Raw genomic sequence first — 13439 nt, forward strand, 5'->3', positions numbered from 1 at the left:
TTATTAGATTAGAGCATTGAATTACAAAATTTTCTTCTAGGGTTTCATACATCATGCCACATCCATTATGTGCCTAATTAATTTCAAAGCTCAATTACATATTAAAACACTTTTAATATGTATTAGGATCTATGTTTGCCATTCAAAATTGTGAATTAAAAAATTAATTCATTTAAACCCTAGTTTAAAAAAGAAGTTAGAGCATTAACCTCTTTGATGCAATATGGATGTGATTGACACTTTTAGAAACACCTAGGACCCCAAATGTTGTCCCTCTAGCTTATCCACACCAAGATCACCAATGGGCAACCCCAAATCTTGCTTCTTAAGACTTGCCAACTAATAATAAATTGGGTTTTTGCCTTTAGAGAGGTTGTAGATGTGTATAGGACACAAGAAACAATTTCTAGCAATTTTAATTCAAAAAAATTAGGGCAATTCTTTTTGAATTGACGAGTAAAGATGAAGAGAAGAGAGAGATGAAGAAGTGCCGCCACCTTTGAGAGAATGTGAGAGTGTTGACTGATTTTATTTTCTTATAACATCACTTTATATAATTAGGTCAAGTAATCACTTAAACGCTATGCCACATGTCATCATCACATTGCATCTTATTTTTAATTGACTTAATCACATTAAGCCAAGGGTCAAAGCTAAATTTAATCTTTACTTTAATCACCTTGCATGATAGGAAGACAAATGGCAAACTTATATGATGCCATGTGTCACCATCTCATGGTGCCACATGTCACCTTGTGAAATGACCAAATTACCCTTATGTTGTAATTTTGAGTTCTCAACCCAAAATCATTATTTCTTCTCTTCTAATCAATTTATATCAAATATAAATTAATTAATTAATCTCTATTAATTAATTTCTCACAATTAAAATCATATTTAAACACTTTAAATATAAATTTAACTTATACTATACATCTAATAGCCTATATTTGGTTTCAAGTCATGCTAGGGATTTTGCAATCTTATTGCAAACCAAACATATTTATTTAATTAATTAAACTCTTTAATTAATCAATTAAATCACATTTTACTTGGTGATTATCTTGTGTATGTGCATGGCTTACTAGGCTCATCACTAATTGGCAATGAGATATGATATTAACTTTTAATATCATCAGAACTCTTTCTTACCATAAATGATTTCTCTAAATCATTTTAGGCATCTCATAGACCATGGTTGACACCTAGCATAGCGTGTTATGGCCACCCAATCAGTAATAAGGAATACCTTAAATAAACCTTTTAATCATATGTTACCATGCACTAGAATCTCTCTATTATAAAATCTCAATTCGAGATGGAGTCATGGTTTATGTCAAACCCCATTTGCTATGAATATTATGTTCTCTTTTAATTCTAGTTCTTGATAAATTAGATTTTCTTATCAGAAACTCTTTTCTGACTAAATTTGTCTGTCCTGGCCAGGAACTTGAAACATAAAAAATAATTAAATGAACATAGAACTTTATTCCTATTTACTTAGGGTAACAGATTCTATCTTGATCAACACCTACCTCCATATATAACTAGTAGGAGCCAACACATGCCCATATACCCATACACAGTACAAGTATGAAAGCAGTATCAAACTCAAACCACCTATATACAAGATAACTGTGTTATCTCAGGTCTAAAGATTATATGCACTAATATGATATAAGACAATGCATTGACAAGAGTAAACTCCATGTGCTTGTCATATGCATCACTGGTTCGGCCTACTTATCATGTATAAGTGCCTATCATGTTTGTTACATGGCATGAGACTCACCATTCCATCATATTTATATCTATATAAATACTTTGGGAACAAACATGATTACAATCTTTCTGGATAAGTCATATCCTTATTGTGAAGTATCCTCGATTGTGAACCAATTTATGATACTTTGTGCTAGAAATACTATCACTAATATTCTTAACAACTTAAGAATAGAATTTCTAACAAAATATCAATGGTCCTTTTCTATTACACATAAATATATTATGTAAATGGAAAGGTGAAATTGCCTTTTATTAATAAAATATGTACAAGATACATACTAAATGATATTCTCTAGGGCATACTACTAACAATCTCCCACTAGCACTAGAGCCATTCATTACAATATCTTAGACCCATCTTCTCAAGATGTCGGTCTAAATGAGCTTGTGACATAAGCTTCGTGAATGGATCAGCTGGATTTTCAGCTGATGCTATTTTCTGCATAGCTACATCGCCTTGCCCAACTATTTCTCTAATAATGTGGTAACGCCTTTCTATATGTTTGGATTTCTGGTGAGACAGGGGTTCCTTAGCCTGTAGGACCGCTCCATTGTTGTCACAGTAGAGTGGAACTGCTGACTCAATGGAAGGAACTACTGTAAGTTCTGTCACGAACTTCTTTATCCAAATAGCTTCTTTTGCAGCGTCTGATGCAGCAATATACTCAGCCTCTGTAGTGGAATCAGCAGTCGTACTCTGTCTGGAACTCTTCCAACTGACTGCACCTCCATTACAAATGAATACAAACCCAGAGGTAGACTTTCTATCATCGATATCTGATTGAAAATCAGAATCAGTTTAACCATCCAATTGCAAGTCACCACCTCCATAAATCAAGAATAAATCCTTAGTTCTTCTCAAATACTTAAGGATATTCTTGACAACTATCCAATGTTCCAAACCTGGATTGGATTGAAACTTGCTAGTCAAACTAACAGCATGTGCAATATCTGGCCTAGTACACATTATTGCATACATCAAACTTTCAATAGCCAAAGCATATGGAATCCTGGCCATTTTATCTCTTTCTTCAGGTGTCTTTGGAGACATCTCTTTAGAAAGATGGATACCATGTCTCACTGGTAACAATCCTCTCTTGGAATCAAGCATGTTAAACCTCTTTAACACCTTTTCCAAGTATAGACTTTGGGATAAACCAATTTTTCTTTTCGCTCTATCTCTATAGATGCGAATTCCAAGAATATAGGTTGCCTCCCCTAAGTCTTTCATGGAGAATGTATTTGACACCCATACCTTTATAGCTGTCAACATACCTATGTCATTACCTATCAAAAGAATATCATCCTCATATAAGACAAGGAAAGTGATAGCACTATCACTAACCTTCTTATATACACATGGTTCATCCACATTTTTGATAAAACCAAATGACTTAATGGCTTCATCAAAACGGATGTTCCAACTCCTCGAAGCTTATTTCAACCCATAAATGGATCGCTTTAGCTTGCATACCTTGGAACCATCTTGTGCTTCAAAACCCCTAGGTTGTTCTATGAAAATATTTTCTTCAATGTATCCATTGAGGAAAGCTATTTTGACATCCATCTGCCAAATCTCATAATCATAGTATGCAGCTATTGCTAATAGAATCCTAATTGATTTAAGCATGGCAACAGACGAGAAAGTCTCCTTATAGTCAATTCCTTTCCTTTGGCGAAACCCTTTCGCTACTAGCCTTGCTTTATAGGTCTCTACCTTTCCATCAGAACCAATTTTCTTCTTAAAAACCCATTTATTCCCTATAGGTACAATACCTTCAGGTGGGTCAACAAGGTCCTAAACTTGATTCTTATACATAGAATCAATTTCGGATTTCATAGCTTCAATCCATTTTAAAGAGTCTATATCCGATATAGCTTTTTCATAGATAAGTGGATCATCTCCATGATCTACTTCTTCATGAGTAAACAACTCTTGTTCATCTTCATGAAGGAAACCATATCTCACTAGTGGGTGAGATATCTAGGCTGATCTGCGAGGAATTACTGTAGATGTTTCATCAATAGGTGTATATTGACTAGATGGATCTATATCCATTTGATTTGTTTGTTGGTCAGAATTCTCCAATTCTAACTCTATTTGCCTTCCTTTGCCTCTTCTTGAATAAATTGTTGTTCAAGAAAAGTGGCATTTCCGCTTACCACAACCTTTTGTGATGCAGGTAAATAAAAATAATATCAAAAACTTTCTTTTGGATATCCAGTAAATCGACCTTTTTCTGATCTAGTTTCTAATTTATCAGTGTTCAGCTTTTTAATATAAGCTTGACAACCCCAAATCTTAACATGCTTAAGACTTGGTTTTCTTCCATGTCATATCTCATAAGGTGTGCAAGAAACTGATTTTGATGGAATCTTATTCAGAATATGCAAAGCTGATTCTAATGCAAATCTCCAAAAGGAGATTGGCATATCAGTATAGCTCATCATACTACATACCATATCTAATAGGGTATGATTTCTCCTTTCAGATACACCATTCAACTATAGCGTTCCTGGAGGAGTCAGCTGGGAAACAATGCCATGCTCTTTCAAGTATTCATCAAATTCAGTACTCAAGTATTCACCTTCACGATCTGATTAAAGAAATTTAATACTTTTTCCTGTTTGATTTTCTATTTTAGATTTAAATTCTTTGAACTTTTCAAAAGATTCATGTTTGTATTTCATCAAATACAAATACCCAAACCTTGATTTATCATCAGTAAAGGATAAAGTAATGAAAACCACCTCTAGTCATTTCCTTAAATGGACCGCGTACATCACTAGGTATTAGCTCCAAAATATTTTCAGCTCTTAGTCATTGTCCAACAAAGGGTGATCTAGTCATTTTACCCTGAAGGCAGGATTCACAAGTTGGAGTAGGTTCAGAACCCAATGAGGATAAAATCCCCATTTTCTCTAGTTTTGAAATCCTATCTTCTACAACATTACCTAATCTTAAGTGTCAAATATATTTTGAACTTAAGTTGATTTTCACCATGGCATTGCATTCTTTTAGATTGCTTGCATTCATTTTGTGTTTATCATTATTATCCAAATAATAAAGACCATCATACATATATCCTGAGCTAACATATTTATTTTCAAAATAAATATTACAAACATCATCTGTGAACTGAAATTCATAGCCATTTCTAGTCAAACTAGATATAGAAATGATGTTCTTAAAAGCATCAAGCACATACAAAATATTATTCAAACACAAAACATGTCCACACATGTAAAAAGATTTAGATCCTATGGCTAAAGCTTTAATAGTTGAGCCATCGCCAATCTGGAGTCTAACATCTCGAGCATGCAAGCTGCTACTGTTTGCTAGTTCCTGTATATCATAAGAAATGTGAGAACTGGCATCAGTATCTAAAACCCAAGCTGTAGATGAACTATGAGCATCATCAGCATCTAAATAACAAGATATAGACATACCTTCTAAAGGTGTATCCTTCTTGTCCTTCAAAGAAGCAAGATACTCTGGGTAGTTTCTTTTCCAATGCCCATCCTTATGGCAATAGAAACACTTTCCTTTGCCTCGATCAGCTTTGGTCTTCCCTTTCTATTTGGCTATCTTCTTGGAAGGTCCTGGAACTTGAGGTTTCTTTTTCTTATTGCCCTTCTTCTTGTTGGACTTTTCAGTAGAAGAAGATGCAATCAAAGGTATCTCTTTTCCTTTAATTCCCGGCATATTCTTTTGGGCAATAACAAACATGTTAAGAAAACTAGTCAAGGTGTATTCCTACTTAGTCATATGGAAATTTGTCACTAAATTCCCAAATGACTAAGGTGGGAACTAAAGGATCAAATCCGTCTGCAGTTGGAAATCCATGTTAAAGTCAAGATGTTCCAGCTACTCAATAAGCTGAATCATCTTGTGGACATGATCCCCAACATTCTGTCCCTCAGACATCCTCATGCGGAATAGCTGTCTAGATATCTCATACCTAGCATTCCCGCTGTGCTCACCATACAACTCTTACAGGTGAAGGAGGATCTCACTTGCATATTGCATATTTTCATGTTACTTCTGTAACTCTTTACTCATAGAAGCAAGCATGTAACACTTGGCTCTCATATTATGCTCCTTCCACTTGTCTAAAGTGTCATGTTCCTCTTGAGTGGCCTCTGTAGGTAAGGGACCAAGAACATTTGAGTCTAAAACATATCCAATACATTCTAGGTTCAGGACAAGTTTTAAATTTCTTAGCCAATCTGAAAGATTAGGTCCTATCAACCTATTGTGATCAATTATGCTCGCAAGGATATTGGATGGTGGTGGTTGTTGTGTGCTCATTATTATCAGAAGAATAACTGTAGAAAATAACTAGATTAATTAGTAAATGTATCATGTAATTAATCAAAATAATTATGATCTTTTAATCAAATTGGTCCTCCTACTAACTTAGCGAATCCTACACTTTCAAAGTAGGAAATGAAAATTCTAGTTGGATGGATTTCTAGTGAGTGATTGAATTCTTATAGTCTTATTGATCATCCTCAGACACATCTATAATTGGAATTACAATAAACTGTAAGTGAGCAACTCCTTGCCCATCACATCTCATGTGAGGTTCAATCATTTACCTAGCCCCTAATGCTCAAAATCTCAGGCACATCCATTATTGACTTTTCTTGCATTAGTTAAGTTGATCCCATTGAGCCAGTAAATATGCAAATAATTTTAATGTCCTTAGGCACATCCATTATTGGCGACCAAACCATTTACATATTTACAATATCTCATGCTTAACAATTATTCTTAAAAAAATCTCTTAAATTAATTGCATCATATGCAAGTATTTAAAATTTCTTAAAATAATTGCCTCAAAGGAGGGCCCATGATATAATTACCTTAATTATACTATTTCCAACTTAATCATTTATTTGGATGATTTAGTGGTTGGCTTAATTACTATTATGGTCTCATTTTGCACATTATCCAATTAGCATGCATATATCATATACTTGCATATATTCCCATACATCTCATGCATACATGGATCAACATATAACATGGTATGATCATAGACTTTCTATGGGATTCAATTCTAAGTCACCAAGAATTGAATCAGGACATTCCTAGGTGCATTTCATTCATTCATATTACAAGAGTTGCTGAAGGAGTACATAATTAACACTTGATCTTGAATTCCTCCCACTGGTCCCACCAATGCTTTTGACCTCCTTGATCTTCTTGTAATCCAATTATATTGTAATCCTTGGCATACCAAGGCGAATTTACAAGAACATAGACTTTAAAGTCCTCAAATAAATGAAATTACAACCCAAAATTATTACAACACTTATAATAATGCCACCAAAATAAATTAATTAATTTACAATCCAAAGAAAAATAAAAGAAATAAATCCAATCACATTGGTCTTTTATTGTCCATGATCATCCATCATGCATATTAAAATTTAACAACTAAATAAAATATACATTCTAAGAAATTAAATTGAATATCTCATATTTAATAAAAAATTCAGATTTGAATCTCATTCAACCAAATTTAAAAATTCATATTTGAATTTCATTCAATTAAATTTAAAAATTCAGATTTGAATCTCATTCAAATAAATAAATCAAAATTTAATTGTGTGATTAAAATTCTTAATTAAACAATTTAATTAAGCATGAGCCTAATTATGAGCCTTAAAGCATACAACAATTGCATGATTGAGCCCATAACCATGCGCACCATTGAAGGGCCCAATCCATGTACACCAAATGGAGGACACAAGCATGTTTCATATATTGATGAATCCAACCAGCAATTAATCAATCAAAGTTTGATTAAATCACACAATTAAATCTCATAGTAAACAATCTAAATGGCAAATATAGTGGCTCTGATACCAATTAAAGGAGCGGAAGCATGTAAATTGTTAGATTAGAGAATTGAATTACAAAATTTTCTTCTAAGGTTTCATGCCTAATTAATTTCAATGCTCAATTGCATATTAAAATACTTTTAATATGTATTAGGATCTATGTTTGATATTCAAGATTGTGAATTAATAAATTAATTCATTTAAACCCTAGTTTAAAAGAGAAGTTAGAGTACTAACCTCTTTGATGCAATATGGATGTGATTAGCACGTTTAGGAAGCACCTAGGATCCCAAATGTTGTCCCTCTAGCTTGTCCATACCAAGATCACCAATGGGCAACCCCAAATCTTGCTTCTCAAGCCTTGCCAACTAATTATAAATTGGGTTTTTGCCTTTAGAGAGGTTGTAGATGTGTATAGGACACACGAAACAATTTTTAGCAATTTTAATTCAAAGAAATTTGGGCAATTCTCTTTGAATTAATGAGAAAAGATGAAGAGAAAAGGGAGATGAAGAAGTGCCGCCACCTTTGAGAGAATGTGAGAGTGTTGGCTGATTTTATTTTCTTATAACATCACTTTATATAATTAGGTCAAGTAATCACTTAAACCCTATGCCACATGTCACCATCACATTGCATCTTATTTTTAATTGACTTAATCACATTAAACCAAGTGTCAAAGCTAGATTTAATTTTTACTTTGATCACCTTGCATGATAAGAAAACAAATGGCAAACTTATATGATGCCATGTGTCACCATCTCATGGTGCCACATGTCACCTTGTGAAATGACCAAATTACCCTTATGTTGTAATTTTGAGTTCTCAACCCAAAATCATTATTTCTTCTCTTCTAATCAATTTATATCAAATATAAATTTATGAATTAATCTCCATTAATTAATTTCTCATAATTAAATTCATATTTAAACACTTTAAATATAAATTTAACTTATACTATACATTCAATAACCTAGATTTGATTTCAAGTCATGCTAGGGACTTTGCAATCTTATTGCAAACCAAACCTATTTAATTAATTAATTAAAATCTTTAATTAGTAAATTAAATCACATTTTACTTGGTGATTATCTTGTGTATTTGTGTGACTTACTAGGCTCATCACTAATTGACAATGAGATATGATATTAACTCTTAATATCATCAGAACTCTTTCTTACTGTAAATGATTTCTCTAAATCATTTTAGGCATATCATAGACTATGGTTGACACCTAGCATAGCGTGCCATAGCCACCCAATCAGTAATAAGGAATACCTTAAATGAACCTTTAATCATATGTTACCATGCACTAGAATCTCTCTATTATAAAATCCCAATTTGAGCTAGAGTCATGGTTTATGTCAAACCCCATTTGCTATGAATATTATGTTCTCTTTTAATTCCAGTTCTTGATTAATTAAATTTTCTTGTTAGAAACTCTTTTCTGACTAAATCTGTCTGTCCTGGCTAGGAACTTGAAATATCAAGAACAATTAAATGAACATAGGACTTTATCCCTATTTACTTAGGGTAATAGATTCCATCTTGATCAACACCTACCTCTATATATAACTAGTAGGAGCTAACACAAGCCCATATACCCATACACAGTACAAGTATGAAAGCAGTATCAAACTCAAACCACCTATATACAAGATAACTGTGTTATCTCAGGTCTAAAGATTATATGCACTAATATGATATATGACAATGCATTGACAAGAGTAAACTCCATGTGCTTGTCATATGCGTCACTGGTTGGCCTACTTATCATGTATAAGTGCCTATCACGTTTGTTATATGGCATGAGACTCACCATTCCATCTTATTTATATCTCATATAAATACCTTGGGAACAAACACGATTACAATCTTTCTGGATAAGTCTTGTCCTTATTGTGAAGTATCCTCGATTGTGAACCAATTTATGATACTTTGTGCTAGAAATACTATCACTCATATTCTTAACAACTTAAGAATGGAATTTCTAACAAAATATCAATGGACCTTTTCTATTACATATAAATATATTATGTAAACGGAAAAGTGAAATTGCCTTTTATTAATAAAATATGCACAAGATACATACTAAATGATATACTCTAGGGCATACTACTAACAAAAGGTAGATAAAGCAGTAGAGTAGGCTACTTGTAACTTGGAGGGTTCAGCATTTTGGAGTTATCACCGAGTATATAGATTATACCCTTGTAAATTTTATTTTAATGTACATGTAACTGTATGTATGTACATTAGCTTTGAGCAGTTGTGTAATAAATTTTGGAGTTTATTTTTGATCAGTGTAAATGGTTATAATATAAACCTCTTATTTTATTTAATGAAAAGCTTCAGTTTATTTTTTTATGAATTGCTTGAAATTGTGCTGAGTTGAGAATGGATTGTAATGAGAATATTGGAGTTTGGGATTTAAATGAATATTGGGAGTATTTTTTATAGGTTTCTGAAGAATTGTTTTCTCAAATTATAAGCGGCACTCTGTCGAATTTTCTGTAAAATTTACGAAAATTTTAAACTAATTAAAATTTTGATTTATGACTTAACTTCAATTAAGGTTTTTAATACCTGTGCAAAAGTACCCACCACTTTAAAAAGAAATGGAAATTGGTTTAAAATCCCTAGTAGTATATTTAATAGATTATCGGTACTCGAAGTTTGATAATTCATTAGGTATGCTACGGGATCATGTCATGCTTTATGGAGAGGTATGGTGTGATATGTTTTAGTGGTATCAGAGCATTGTTTTTAAATGAGTTTTGAACTGTGAATTTGAATATTTTCTTTGATAAGTATAACTGCTCAATGTCATTGTTTGATACATACAGTACATTACATTATAAATATGAACTGATGAAGGGAAATCTCCTTGTGTTGTTGTTCAGGAGATAAAATACTCTCTAACTGACTATGGAAGAAGGGGATCGCTTAGTTGAGCAATTAGTTAAAGCTGAGGCACAAGGGGATGCCCCAGCTCTTCAGAATGTGAGTGGGTCAGTTACACCAGCTCCACCTATGCCGCAGTTTCCTGCTCAGTTCGCTCAGCAGATGGTTGTATTATTCTAACAAGTGGTGGGTAACATGCCTACCTAAGCCCTAATGCAAGTGCTAGTAGTGCAACCACAGCCTCCAGTCAGGCAGTATGATAAGTTGATTAAGTATGGTGCTACTGAATTTAAGGGTACAGTGGACCCTTTGGAAGCAGAGCAGTGGTTGGAGAGAATGGAAAGAGTGTTTAAGAAGTTACACTGCACAGAAGAGTTAAAGTTTAAGTACTCAGTTTCATTACTATAGGGAGATGCATATAACTGGTGGAAAACCATCTCCCATAGTCTAGTGGAACCCCTAGTGCTGACTTGGGATGACTTCCTCAGAGAATTTAGACAGAAATACGTTCCAGATACCTATGTGGATATGAAGCTGTAAGAATTCTTGATTCTGAAACAGGGGAGTAGAACAGTGGTAAAGTATGAAAGGGAATTCTCCCGCTTGAGCCACTATGCCGGGAGTCTATTTACTACTAGTAGAGAAAGATGTAAAAGGTTTGAGGTCGGGTTAAAGCCCAGCTTAAGAATGCAAGTGGTTGGGTTCTGACATGATAATTTTTCTGAATTGATATCTCAAGCACTAGAGCTAGAGAGGATAGAATCAGAAGGGGCACCAGAGAAAGAGAAGACAGAAAAAGAGAAAAGTGAGAAGCCAGTGCATCAGAGTTCCGGTGGTAATACTAGAAAGAGGAAAAACTTCGGGGGACAGAGCAGTAGAAAGTCTGGTAGGGGAAGATTTTTGGGATAGAGACCACTTAGATCTGGTTAGCAGACGACCATAAGTTCATTTCCTCCCCCATCCCTGTGAGACTTGTGGTAGGAACTGTCGACACCATATTTTGGCCGATCCACAGAATTAATAAACTTTGAAACCGATCCCCAGTACTAAGTCTCCCTTTGACAGCTAACCACATTTTCAATCTCTCTTTGCTAGATAACCACATTTTCGATCTCTCCTCACAAGGAATTTAATCAATGCTAAGTCCTCACATCAGTCAAAGCCTTACCGGTCTATTGAATCACTCACCGATCTCTCAAACCCATTGTCGAATCTCCTGACCAGTCAAGTATATTCCTGATCTCTGTTGACAAACGAAATTGAACTGACACTAGATCTTTGTTACCATTTTTTGCCGATCTCCCTTTCAAAAGTTTAAGAATAATCAAAGGTTCCGTTCCGGTTTAATGATGATCCCGATCTTAAATGTTCAAGCCAAATTTCTAATTTTAATCAAGTCCCGTTTAGCGTTGGTTTCTTATCGATCTCATGCTCATTGTGTTTTCCGATCTCTCACACTTAGGTTAATAATCACTTTCAGTTATTTCAACATACTCAGACGATCAAGTGTTTAAATAATTTAGAAATTTTCCGATCACAACCATTCATCGAACAAAAGAGGCATTTCATTTCATTTCAGAATTTGTACAAGTCATTCGGCTGTTCCCAAGTCATTTAATGTGCTGGTATAAATGATGTCGTCATCAATGTTACCGCTCGAAATCGAGCCGCTGTCGAAACACCCAGTGGGGGGAGGAGCCAGATGAACGCCAAGGGGCAGTCGCTGGTGTTAAGGGGAATATTAGCAGTCTTCTCGCTCGAAATCAGTTCGCCACTTGAATCGATCGAATGATTCGAGATCGGCGCGATCGAGGTTCGCAATCCAGATCGGTTAATTAGTCCAGTTCTCTCACCATCATCAGATGAGGTCATTACGATTCTTCGATCATCGGGATCATAAATTTTCGGTCGGGGAATAAAAAGGTCCATCGGAAAAAGATCAAAAACCACAATCATGGCCGGAACAACTGCCGGAACAACTAGAGCGGGAAGGTAAGGAGGAAAAGAGGAAACCAGTTTTCTGAAGTGTTTTCTTAAAAAAATTTTTGAACACTGAAACTTTCCATTTTCAGCTCGTTCACTATCCTGCAACATTCACATTTTTCAGTCCCTTGTTATCCTTATTTTCGCTTCCATCGCCCATGCTCAATCTCAGTTAAACTCGGGTACAATTCTGACTCGATTGCATTTAGTGAAGCACTCTTTGTTCCAAGGCGAACCTTAGTCTCCCGGCTATCAACTTGCAATCTTATCGCGTTTTGTGATTCTGTAGTTAGTTCACTAGATTCGACTCCTTACAGGTCAGTGTTCATATTGCCATTGTATTAAGTTCAGTTCTTGTTTTACGTATTTTCTTTCTTCTTTCTTTATGTATGTTATTTTCTTTAAGTTCATATCACATTAAAAAAAATACAAAGAAAAGTTGTGCTCCAGTTTATTTCCGTGTTGGCTAATCCATACCTTTATTAATCTTTATTATTTCCGAACGCAAGTCATCTAGTCCCGAGTAATGTATAAGTGGTTGGATGAAATGTAGGTAACGGCAACTTAAGAAGTCCCTTTGGAATAATGAAAGGTCTAAATAATAAGCCAGGAGGATGGTAAAGCCGAGTCACTAGAATAACTCAATAGATCATTGGGCAAGACGTCATAAAATAGAGTAAAAACCAAACCCTGGATAACTGAATAGAATAGATCGGCTATCAAAAAAATGCTGGTGAGGTGACCATTTAAGAAGGTCGGAGGATTCGGTTTGGTATCCCCTGTCCAGTCCTAAGGTACCAATAAGCTAAAGAAGCCTTGCTCAGGCCCCCTGACACCTTTGAACGTCAGAACCCTTAGCCTTAGGTCCTCCCGATAGGTAAAATTTAGAGAGATCGGAAAGACCCTTATCCGAC

Source organism: Hevea brasiliensis, chromosome 6 (assembly GCF_030052815.1).
Source record: "Hevea brasiliensis isolate MT/VB/25A 57/8 chromosome 6, ASM3005281v1, whole genome shotgun sequence".
NCBI classification, from domain to species: domain Eukaryota; kingdom Viridiplantae; phylum Streptophyta; class Magnoliopsida; order Malpighiales; family Euphorbiaceae; genus Hevea; species Hevea brasiliensis.